This window comes from Rhinatrema bivittatum, chromosome 2 (genome assembly GCF_901001135.1).
Source record: "Rhinatrema bivittatum chromosome 2, aRhiBiv1.1, whole genome shotgun sequence".
NCBI lineage: Eukaryota > Metazoa > Chordata > Amphibia > Gymnophiona > Rhinatrematidae > Rhinatrema > Rhinatrema bivittatum.
This window is the reverse complement of record NC_042616.1, coordinates 390,911,778-390,924,109: the sequence shown is the minus strand read 5'-3', so window position 1 is coordinate 390,924,109 and position 12,332 is coordinate 390,911,778. Positions and strand designations below refer to the sequence as shown.

At 46.1% G+C, this 12,332-nt stretch overlaps 1 protein-coding gene across 1 annotated transcript in view; it reads left to right on the top strand.

Annotated features, from left to right (window-relative positions):
* The window catches only part of SEMA5A (semaphorin 5A), a 1,250,864-nt gene that overhangs the window by 847,151 nt on the left and 391,381 nt on the right, over window positions 1-12,332 (top strand).

Below are 12,332 nucleotides of genomic sequence, written 5' to 3'. Positions count from 1 at the left end.
ATCTTAGAATTCACATGGAGTAAGTTCCAAAACTAGCTGTGGTCTATAGCCCCTTGCCAACAACTGTCATTAATATGGCTGGGCTAGAGGGGAGGGAGGAGGGTTAACAAATGGGGAAGAACCCTGGGTAGTTGTAATTCAGTGGATGGAAGCTAGAAGGAAGAGGAGAAACTTCTGGGCCAAAAAAGATACAAATATAATTTAGTGGTGCTGCTGCAATATTTTATTTAAATCATTGGGTTTTTTTTTCCTTCATTTCATTTTGTTTTAGTGTGCAGCAAATCCTGTAAAGTGCCAAAATATTTATAAATGTGGCTTGCTATCTACTATTTGCCCATAAATAAATAAATACATATTAATATATGCTATGAAGCAACCCATACATTGGGAAAGTACCTGGTAGATAGTCACATTTTTTTGTACATGGCTTCATATATCATACAGAAATAGAAATTTTCCTAACATTTTATGCAACACAATTTTCTAAAGATTGAAAGGAATGTTATGGCATTTTTTAAAAACCTTGCTTTTGTTTAAAAATGTGCAGGACATTAATGATTCACACATTTTTGCTCATAGGGAGGATAACTTTAAAACATATGCATGCACATTATATAAAATACACGTAAATCTGCCCAGCAACAAGTTTGCAAATCAAAAAATATGCAGCATGTATTTTAAACATTGCCGCATAAGTTTTGACTTTTCTGGCTAAACGACGATATGTATCTGACTAATTAGTGCTGGGCTGCCTTATCCAACTAATTAAAATAGCTGGATAAGTAAAAGAAAAGTGCTACATAGGTAGATAAGTAAGAAAGATGGATAACTAGCATTTAAAGACTTGTTCAGCTGACTTAATTATCCAACTATATCGTGCTTTTTAAGACTTATCCGGATAAGTGGCGGACATCTGTTATGCGCATATATTTGTACCCCTAATTTTAATCATTTACACGAAGAATTGTATTGCGTATTGTTCTTGGTGCTTGTCAGCTTTTACGCATATAAATTATCAAATTTTATAACATGTCGATTGAAGGAAATTAGCAGTTACACCAATTAGTTCAACGGTTTGCCCAGTCCACCTGGGTTTTCAGCCTGCACTCCCCCCAGTTTACCCAGACCCCACACCCAGTCAGTATTTGGCCATAAAGAATTCTATTCTGCCTTCCACCTTCTAATTAGGAGGTGTAAATATGCACAGGTAACAGGTATACGTGCATTGCAGTTTGCAGGTTTAAAAAAGTACCTTATCTGTGTAAATGTCGGCCCCGCCCTTATCCTGCCCATTTTTCATGAGCAAATTTATTTGCGCACCATTGCTTGCACCTTTGTGTGCAAGGTTTATAAAATAGCAGTTTGAATATGCGCTATTTGTGTCCACATGTGCTCATTTTTACACGCACAACTTTTTTAAAATTCACCTTTACGGCAATACTGATTTCACACCGGTTCATTCTGCCTTCATGGTGCACAAAGAATAGGAGAGGTCCTGTATAGTCTCAGATTTGTATTTGATTCTTTTCTAAGTAAAGATAAAAATGTGTGGCCTGTTTAGAAAACAAAAGTTGCTGGGCAAGCAGATCTGAATTAAATGGAGTCTCATGGCAGCCATTTTGGACTGTTTACGGTAGAAGACCCAAGCTCATCAATGATAGTCACACAGGGGCGGTAACTTTTAAACTGGTGCGTGGGCACACCAGGCACACATTTGTAGGTCCATGCCCAGAGACGCTTCCATTTTATCACATACGTGTATATATGCACGTGCGTGTTATAAAATAGCCTGGACACGCGTGCATGTGCACTCAATTTTAAATGGATGAGTGCATGTGCACGCAAATCCTGTATCTACCACATGAGTAGAGAGGTTTTACAATGGCGGTGATGCCATTTGCTGTTTTCCAAGTTTGTACACAGTTTGCCCAATTAAGGGATAGGACATCCAAACCTCCCAGTTTAACAGCCTTCCTTTCCCCTGATATCCCCAACTCTTAAACCCCCCACTGACTTGCCTAAATATTTTTAACCCTTGCAGGTCATTCATAGCAGAAGTAAAGTTATGTGGCACGGGACCCTGGCCCATGCCAGTGTGCGTAAATATATACACAATCTTCTCTTGGCCAGGGCCCCGACATGCCCATTCCCACGCCCCAAAACTTTAGTTAACTTTTTATTTTTGCGTGCAGCGGGAGATACGCACATACACAGATGTCTTATCTCCGAGTTTTGGTGCACGCCAGGCTTTTGAAATTCACCTATATGAGTTATAGAGCCAAAAAAGGAAGACTGTAGAAGAATGAGGGAAGACTTCATGATGAAATAATTTATTGTGGGTATTAGCAAAATAACAAAGATAATTGGCTACATGAAACAAATGGGTCCCTTGATAGTGTGCAGAATAGCAGCTTTCTCAAGATTACTGATTTATGCTTGAGTCAGCCATGCAGTACAATGGGAACACTGAGGTAGATGCCGCTTTTATGTGGGCTTTTGATTTGGTGATAGTTTTCAAGAATCTGTGTACATTGTGGGCACTTCTTGTACAATTTTATGTTATTTATTGCTATGCATATGACTGGATTTGGCAATTGTGTGCTGTTTCTGATTGCTTCTCTCTCTGTGCCCCACATTCATATGCTAGCTGTCTGCAAAACGTGTAGGAATTTATTACTCCTTATCAATGTTCATTTGTCCAACTCAAGTTATTTTCTAACTGTATCTTGCAAGCTTTTTTTGTTTTTAAATGTGTGTGGGGGTGCTGGTCATTTCTCTGCTGGTTGAATATCTAAAATGAATCATGATCTACATAATCTACATTTTATTTTCCGTTAAAAGAAATGCATTTATTGAGAGAAGGCTACTGTAGTATATGTAAGGGTATATGCATATACGTAAGGGTCAATTCACTACAGTTCATACTAAACCTTTTTTAATGTGAGGGGCCAACATTTTTTAGCATCCATGCTAAGTCTCATTTAATTTGCTGTTCACTAGGATAATCATATGCACTGCATGTAGTGAGTATTTAGCACCTTGATGCTGTTTAGCGCATGTGCAGTGCTACTTTTCACTCAGCCCCTCCTCTTTTGTCCAAAAGCATTTCAAATGGAGGCCACCATATGCTCTGGATGTCAGTGCTGTGCAGACAGAAGGGAGAGTAACTTGACTTCAATGAGAGCGCAGAGAGTCAGGTGACAGAGATTTGGGAAGAAGGCCATGTGCTGTGACTTGTGCTTCTCTGTTCTCTATGTTTGGTCATTGTAAGGGTTGGCGGTGGTGCTATCTGCATTCTGCTGTTTAAGGTCAATTAGACAGCAGTGGCATTTTATCTTGGTGAGATTTGGTGACTGTCATCCATGTGCTTATAATGTGTAGGATTGACTATTGTAATTCAGTATACCATGGGTTATCAGTAAATGCTTTTAGGACTGAATTTTCAAAAGCATAAATGCATGTAAAAAGCCATTTAATACATGTATACAGACCTTTTGAAAATTGCCTCAGGGGTTGTATGCATGTAAGTACCCCTGGAAGCAATTTCACATCCACTATTATTTATACTTGAACAAGGTGTTCCCGAGGGCGGAGTTGGGCAGGGAGACTATTTACATGCAGAGAAGATAACTTTAAAACATTCGCCCATGCACCCATATATGTATGTGCACATGCGCACATATTTCATATCATCTACAAAAATGCACGTACACTATATAAAATACACATAAATATACCTAACAACATGTTTGCATATCAAAAAATATATGGCATGAATTTTAAACATAGCTGTGAGAGTCCATGTAGATGAAATATGTGAAGGAAGAATAAACATGCCAACTTGGGTGCAGAAGGTTGTCTGGGCAAAGGAACGAAATGTGCCATTTTAGAAAACCTGTCTATTACAACCCAGATGATGGTGTTACCATGGGACTTCGGAAGGTCAACTAAGAAGTCCGTAGACAGGTGTTGTGTACACATGGGGCAGGAATCCACGTAGGCTTGGGTATCCTTGAACATCATGGGCCACCAATAATAACGTTGAAGGAATATCAGAGTATGTGCATGCCCGGGGTGTCCGGCTACACGGGAGTCATGTGCCCATCTCAATACTCGCTCACGGAGTCTGCATGGTAATACTGTCTTCCCAACCAGGACAGTTAAAGCAGCTGAAAGATAGATGCAAGCAGGGTCTATTATATGCTGGGGTTCTTCTGGAGAGACCTCAGGTTCAAAAGAGCAGGACAATACCTTAGATCAAAGTCGAACCGAGTGAAAAAGGACCCAGCAGGCCTGCTTGGCATTGAGACGTTGAGCATGTTGAAGATGTTCGAGATTCTTTTGGTCTGTGAAGATCGTGAAGTGATGTTGTGCGCCCTCTAGCCAAGGGCACCACTCTTCCAGGGCGAGCTTAAGAACAAGGAGTTCATGATCACCTATAATGTAATTGCACTCTGTAGCAGAGAATTTATGGGAAAAGAAGGAGCAAGGATATAGAGTGCCCTTAGAGGAGGGTTGGCTTAAAACCGCCCCTACTCCGACAGTGGAGGCATCCACCTCTACGACAAAAGGGTGAGTCATATCCAGCTGTCGTAGGCAGGGTCCATGTATGAAAGTCTCTTTCAAAGCTTGGAAAGCTGAGGCAGCTTCGGGAGTGCAGTTTCTGGTGTCTGCCCCCTTGCGGGTGAGATCCGTGAGGGATGTGGCAATGACTGAATAGTTTGCGATAAAATGGCGATAGTAGTTCGCAAAACCTAAAAATCGTTGGAGAGCATGCAGGCCTACTGGCTGGGGCCAATCACAAATGCTTCGGAGTTTACTCCATGGAGAAACCACGCCAAGAGACAATGTACCTTAGGAAGGGTATGTTTTCCTTTTCAAACAATCATTTATCTAACTTGGCATACAAATGGTTGTCCCTTAAGCATTGGAGCACTAGACAAATGTGTTGGCGATGATTAGACAAGCCTTTAGAAAAGATGAGGATGTCGTCCAAATAAGCTACTACTTTGGTATAGAGGAGTTCCCGGAACTTATCATTCATTGGAACACCGCTGGAGCATACAAAGACTGAAGGGCAAGACGAGATATTCGTCATGCCCGTCTCTGGTGTTAAACACAGTCTTCCAGATATCTTCAGGACGGATGCGAATAAGGTTATACGCTTCTCTCAGGTCTTATATAGTGAATATAGTAGCACCTTGCAGACAATCAAACAGCTCGTTGATCAGAGTCAGAGGATACATCTTTACGAGTGATGGCATTTAGGCCCCGGTAATCTACACAAGGTCATAATGATCCATCCTTCTTAGAGACAAAAAAGAAACCCACGCCTGCAGGAGACATGGAGGGTCAGATGAATCCTTTTGCTACATTTTCTTGGTTATACTCCGTTATGGCCTTGGTTTCTGGGACGGAAAGTGGGTAAGTCCTGCCCCTGGGGGGCATAGTCCCTTGTAGAAGATCAGTCATACAGTCAAACTCTCAGTGAGGCAGAAGGACATCAGCCTTCTGTTTAGAAAATAGTCTTCATAGTTGGCATAAGGTGCTGGAAGGCCGGGAACAGTGACTGCAATCGGCAGAGATGAGGGTGGTTGAACCCTTTTCATATAAGAGCTGCGACAGTAAGCACTCCATTCGGACAATTGCAAAGCATTCCAGTTGAATTGGGTGAGTGCTGCTGGAGCCAGGGTAGGCTGAGAACCACTGGGTGGATGGACTTGTCAAGAACATAAAATTCAAGTTCTTCCTCATGGAGGGCTCCAATCTTGACCCCATCAAGGAAGGTAATCTGAGTGATCCTCCTGGGCAGAAGATCTCCATGAATGGAGGTGATGAGTAGCAGAGTTTCAATATCTTGGGCGGTAATTCCCAAATGGGAGGCGAAGTCCTTCATCAGAAAGTTACCGCCAGCTCCGGAATCAACCAGAGCAAGCACTGGGAAGGAATGATAGTTCCAGGTGAAAGTAACTGGGAGAGTCAATTGAGAGGCCGGACAAGTAGTGCCTAAGTTCAGGACCCCTACCAAACTTAGGCTCAAGAGTTTCCTAGATGAACCCGGCATGCAGATAAACGGTGTCCTGTGGCACCGCAGTACAAAACAGAGACCTCCTTGTCTCCTTCTGAGGCATTCCTCCGGTGATAGGCGTCCTTGCCTTAGCTGCATTGGCTCTTCAGGCTTGCTTATCAGACTTCCCTTAGTCACGGGTGTCTCCACAAGCAGAGGAGAATGGTAGCACTCTGTTGTAACACAACAAGGGATGCGGAGCTCTTGATTGTGTTCCCATAGTTGGTGGTTGATATGACCAGTAAGGTTAATTTTAAAGATGAGCTTGCCGCCCTCGAGCAAAGCTGGGAGCTTACGGGCGGCAAGCTCATTTTAAAAATCAGACGAGAGCCCATCCAGGTAGATGGAACGTAGACAGTCCTCCTGCCAACCCAGTTCTGCTGTAAGCATGTAAAACTCTATGGTGTAGTCATTGAGAGACTGGTGTCCCTGCTGGAGATGTAACAGATCAGAACTGGTGGTGGCCTGCCGACCTAGGTCATCAAAGGTCCTTTTGAATATGGACACGAAGTGAGAAGGTTCTTGTAAAAGGGAGTCTGACCACTCCCTGAGCAGTAAGGCCCATGCCAATGCCTTGCCTTCTAACCATGAAAGAGTGAATGTGATCTTGATAGCATCATCTTGGAACACAGTTGGCTGAAAAGCGAACTGCATATAGCACTGATTGATGAAACTTCTACATATCGTCGGGTCATCATTGAAGTATGGAGGAGTGTGGAGCGAGACCGAAGTCTTGACTGGATTTGCTGGTGAGGACAAACTGGACACAGATGGAGTGGGGCTGATGGAAACCGGAAGAGAATCTAGTCAGTCATTAAGTTGCTCAATGAAAGCTGCCAATGCCTCAAGGAACCGCTGCTGCTCCTGAATCTTGAGAGCTAGGCTGGGGATGGCCTGGATGGCTGGAGCATCTGGCATGCCAATGGCCATGGCGAACTGTTGAGGAGGTGGACCCTTGGCCCTAGGTAATGTTGGCGCCCCCTGTGGGGGAAATCCCCACAGGTCCTCACCTTCAGGAGGCGAGGCCGGACAGGAAGCGGAGGCCAGCTGGGGCTTCACCAATACCAGCCCTTGTTCCCTGCAGGTTGAGCCCTTGGGTGCCTGGGTCAGCTGGACTTAGTTGGGCCTCCACGTGGATGATTCTGTAAGGGTGGCCTGAGGGTGGCACACTGGAGGGCAGCAGCTATCAAAGGAGTCAAACTGCGTAAAGCAGCTGGTGAGACAGAGAGGCAGAACCAGATAGCTGGTGAGTGGTAGGCAGCTTGGCATGGAGAGGAATCCAGCCAGGAAGGTGGAACCTGTGTCAGGCGCAAGTCGGGTACAGGTGAAGAATCAGAGATGGGCAGCAAGGCACAAGGTCAAGTCCAGGCAATGATTCAGAGGTAGGCGGCAAGGCACGAGGTAGAGTCCAGGCAATGGGTCAGAACCGAGGAATGTGTCTGAAAGGGAAATGGAGGCAGAAACTGGTGTTGGAACTGAGGCAGGGTCAGGAACTGGAACTGAAGCAGGATCAGAAACACAGGCAATGCAGAGCACAACTGAACAACGTGGATACCTGTTGCCAAGGCAAGCTCTGACTGCCGGAGCTTGCCTTGTATAGGAGGGTTCGTAGACGTCATCAGATGGGGCCGTGGGTAGCTTTCCCGCCGTGGTCCCTTTAAATTCAAAGGAGTCTCACACGTGCCTAAGACCATCGGGCCAGACAGGCTAGGCCTCTCCCCCACGTGGTGGGGGAGAGGCCTAGCCAGGCCCGGAGGGACTCCTTGCCACACAGAGCGCTCTGGGAGGTGAGAGAGCAGAATGGGAGTGAGAACCACTGCCCACCGCCACCGAAGGAGAAGGGGGCCAGACCAAAGAGCCGGCGTTGGTGGTGAGTGAACCTGGCTGCGGGCCTGCAGCGGCTGGGGAGTACAACAGTGACAGTCCTAGAAGTGAGATTCTTCCTTCCCTTGGAGTACAACAGAATATCAGCCCATTTTTTCCCTTGATGCTGTTGTGGAAGGAGCCATTTCCTACTCAAAAGAACATCTGCTATTGCTATCTAGAAGTTGCCACCCTCCAATGCCATTCCCTTAGAATCTTCTTTGAGTCAGAATGATTATAAGACCTGGCAGAGCTTTGCTTTGCCTGCTTCTGTTTGGCACCAGCCTTCCTACTCAGGGTCCTCTGCACATCATCTTGAAGTGCAGCTCAATTCTACCATGGAGTAGTATGAAATGATAAGAAGCAGACAGCTTCTGTAGACATCTGCTGAGATCCTACACCGTCTACCAGGTCCATCGCATCTCTAGCTAGATGGTCTCTACCACCTGTCATGAAGCTGCCCTTCTAACACAAGGTTTGGGAATGCCACTTCTGCCAGAATACATCTTGGGAGTAACTATCAATTTTGAAACTTTGAGATTCTGATTCTGAATTGCAAGAGAATGAGACAGGCATTGTAAGGAAGAACTAAGAGTGTAACTGGTCTTTAGAGTTCGTATTCCATATTGAATCACAAAACTCTGTCCTTTAAGTATCATTTAATCCCATCAAGTGCACATAAGATCAGCTCGAGAGTTACCTCAGGTAAAAAAGCAAGTATCGATAGCTTTCCTGCGAATGCTGGCAAAAAAATAAGTTTTTCCTCACTAAACTTCATGCAACTCAAAAGTCATCTTTGGGGAAAGCAGATGGAATACCATGTGTGGGGAGAGAAGGCAAACTAATAAAGAGATGTTTGAGCTAAATACATTAGGGGTTAAGATACCTCTCTTCCATAACTAGTCCTGTTGTGGTCAACTCCAATGTGTGTAATGGAAAGTGAAAAATAAGCCATCGCTAGCCTTCACCTATTTCCTTCCAATGTTTCAACCATAAGGAACAAAACCCACTGTTGATTATAAGCCTGCCCAAAATAGTGGATTACCGAAGTAAGCATTTCGCTCACGAAGCAAGCCTTGCTATAGCCATCAGACCCTATTGCCTCCCGCTTCTAATTTATGACGGGTGGCTGACTTCACCTCCTCAATAGATAGACTCTGAGAGGTTATCTGTGTCTTCTCAAGCCCCGGTTATTTCTGCTAACAGCCATCTGTTAATCTAAAGTCATCTGCTTGTAGTCTTGCTTTTCAATTTAACCATCTCTTATGGGTCAACAGGACACTACTCACAGAAGCTTTAAGAGGATGATTCTCCATCAAATCGACCTTGTCATTTGCTAAGAGTAGCAGGGGACTGTAATCCTAACTTAAACCTTATTCCTGTGATAACTGAGTTATGTTTTCGCCTAAGTTCTTCCTCTTCGTGTCTTCAATCCTCGCTGGATCGCCGCATCGGGGGAAGGCCTGCGCGATCGGCGCCAAGCCCCGTCGGGGGAAGGTCAGTTAATTTAACCCCCACCCGGACAGTCTCGACCCCGATCGCGCGACCGCTCCGGCTCCGGCAGAACCTACAAAAATAAAAAGAGAAAAAGAAACCGCGCCGAGGCCCGCCCACCACCCAGCGGCCACCAATCAGAGCCAGCCCCGCTGGGCTTTAAACGGGGCTCTGCGGGCGCCATTCCTCCTCTTCGTGTCTTCAATCCTCGCTGGATCGCCGCATCGGGGGAAGGCCTGCGCGATCGACGCCAAGCCCCGTCGGGGGAAGGTCAGTTAATTTAACCCCCACCCGGACGGTCTCGGCCCCGATCGCGCGACCGCTCCGGCTCCGGCAGAACCTACAAAAATAAAAAGAGAAAAAGAAACCGCGCCGAGGCCCGCCCACCACCCAGCGGCCACCAATCAGAGCCAGCCCCGCTGGGCTTTAAACGGGGCTCTGCGGGCGCCATTCCTCCTCTTCGTGTCTTCAATCCTCGCTGGATCGCCGCATCGGGGGAAGGCCTGCGCGATCGGCGCCAAGCCCCGTCGGGGGAAGGTCAGTTAATTTAACCCCCACCCGGACGGTCTCGGCCCCGATCGCGCGACCGCTCCGGCTCCGGCAGAACCTACAAAAATAAAAAGAGAAAAAGAAACCGCGCCGAGGCCCGCCCACCACCCAGCGGCCACCAATCAGAGCCAGCCCCGCTGGGCTTTAAACGGCCCTCTGCTAGGCGCCGCGCGCCGAGCGTCGCGCGCACGAAGGAGCGCAACAAAGGGGCCTGCCCCTTTGTTTCGCCCCTTCGGTTCGACCCTCGCTCATCCCAAGCAGCATCCTCTCATACCTCCCAACCTGTACCCAGCAAGGTCACTAAAGCCAAGAGCATCCTGCCTGGAGCCGCCGCACCTGTCATCTCGGAAACAAGAACTCGCCCCAAGAGAACCACGCTCTCTAAAGACAGGACATAAACCGCTCCTCCAGATAAAACCTCCAACACATGTTACCTTCACCTCAAGCGTATAATACGTAAGTGTGTCTCCATCAAATGACTATCTCGGGGAAATGACTTTACTGTATCCGCATCGCATAACCTACTCTACCTAATTGCCTACCCACACTGTACTATTGCATTTCTCTGTTCACTGGTATTCATCTGACCAACTGCTTTCATCCGTTCACTTACATCCTTCTGTTCAACTGCATTTATCTGTTCAACTGCATTTATCTGTTCAACTGCATTCAGCTGTTTCAACAGCACTACTCTGCTCAACCGCATCTCTCTGATCACTTGCAGTCATCTATTTTCAATTGCATTAACCTGTTCAATTGCTTTACTGTGCCCGTATCGTACAACCTGCCTCTCTCCCCAATACACATCTACTAGCCCCCCTCCCAATAATGCCTCCACACACTTACCTCTGCCCCCCCAATTACCTTTTCAGATACCCCTCAAAGCTATCCCTCCCCCCTACAGCCAACACAACACCCAAAAAAGGCGCCTGACCCCCATCCCCATATCTCCTAACTCTCAAGCTCTCACCCTCTCCCTCATTTCTCTCCTACTCATTAACGCCCAATCCCTGAAGCAAAAAACTCACCTTTTCCATGATATTTTAACTGACTCCAAACCAGAAATTTTTGCAATAACTGAAACATGGTTTAAACCCTGTGACACACCCCTCATTAACCAACTGCCTACTGAAACCTATGACATTTTCTCTATTCCCCGCAAAAAGAAAAGAGGAGGGGGCCTTCTCCTCATAGCTAAAAGAGAATTCAAACTCACCTCACAACCCTGCAACATTCCCAATCAATACGAAGTAGGCTTTTTCAAATCGCAATCTCTACAAATCTGCCTTATCTATACCCCTCCTGGTCTACTAGAAAAAGACCCCTCCCCCCTCATCGAATTCCTCACCGCCTCTCTCTCCCCCGACATCCCCACGATTATCCTTGGTGATTTTAATCTCCATGTCGATTCCACTCCACAATCCCCACCATGCGAAGCCTTCATCTCATCCTTAGACGCAATGGGCCTCACCCAGCTTATTCAATCCCCAACCCACAAAGCCGGTCATACCCTCGACCTTATTTTCACTAACTCACTCATCAACGTCATCCACCCCCCTACATGCCTCCCTGTCCCCTGGTCTGACCACTCCATTATCAATACAACCCTTTCTCTACAAACCCCATCCATCTCCTCTCCCTCTCAGCCTAAATCCTTCCAACTTCGTAAAACCTGCCCCCTAGACACCCTTGCAACAGCTTGCTCCAACATCCCTAATCACATAGACCTGGAGACAGCAGACAGCGCCATATCCTCCTGGACAGAAACTACCCAAAAAATCGCTAACAACCTATGCCCAATCATTCAAAAAACAATCACACAAACCAAATCATCCAAAAAACCCTGGTACACCCATACGCTCAAATCCCAAAAAACCCAGCTTAGAGCAGCTGAAAGACACTGGCGCAAACACCCCTCTCCTGCCACAAAAACCATCTATTACCAACTCATGCACACATATAGAAATGCCATTCAAACAACCAAAAAAGAATATTATGCTAAGAAAATTCACCACCTCCAATTCAACCCAAAGGCACTATTTACCCTAGTCTCAAATCTCACCAAACCTAACACGTCTACACCCCAAGTCCCCTCCACACAGACCCGATGCAATGAAATTGCCCTCTTCTTTAAGAACAAATTATCCAACATCACTGCCAATTTCACCCCTAATACCAAGAACCCCAACACCAACAGCATAACCCCTCCCACCCCACATACACCCACCATCCTCGCTTCGTTTGAACCCTCCTCAACTCTAGAAATAGAGAACATCTTAAAAAAGATGAGACCTTCCTCCCACCCCTCGGAAACCATCCCAACTAAACTTCTTCTCGCTATTCCTAAAACAATAGCCAC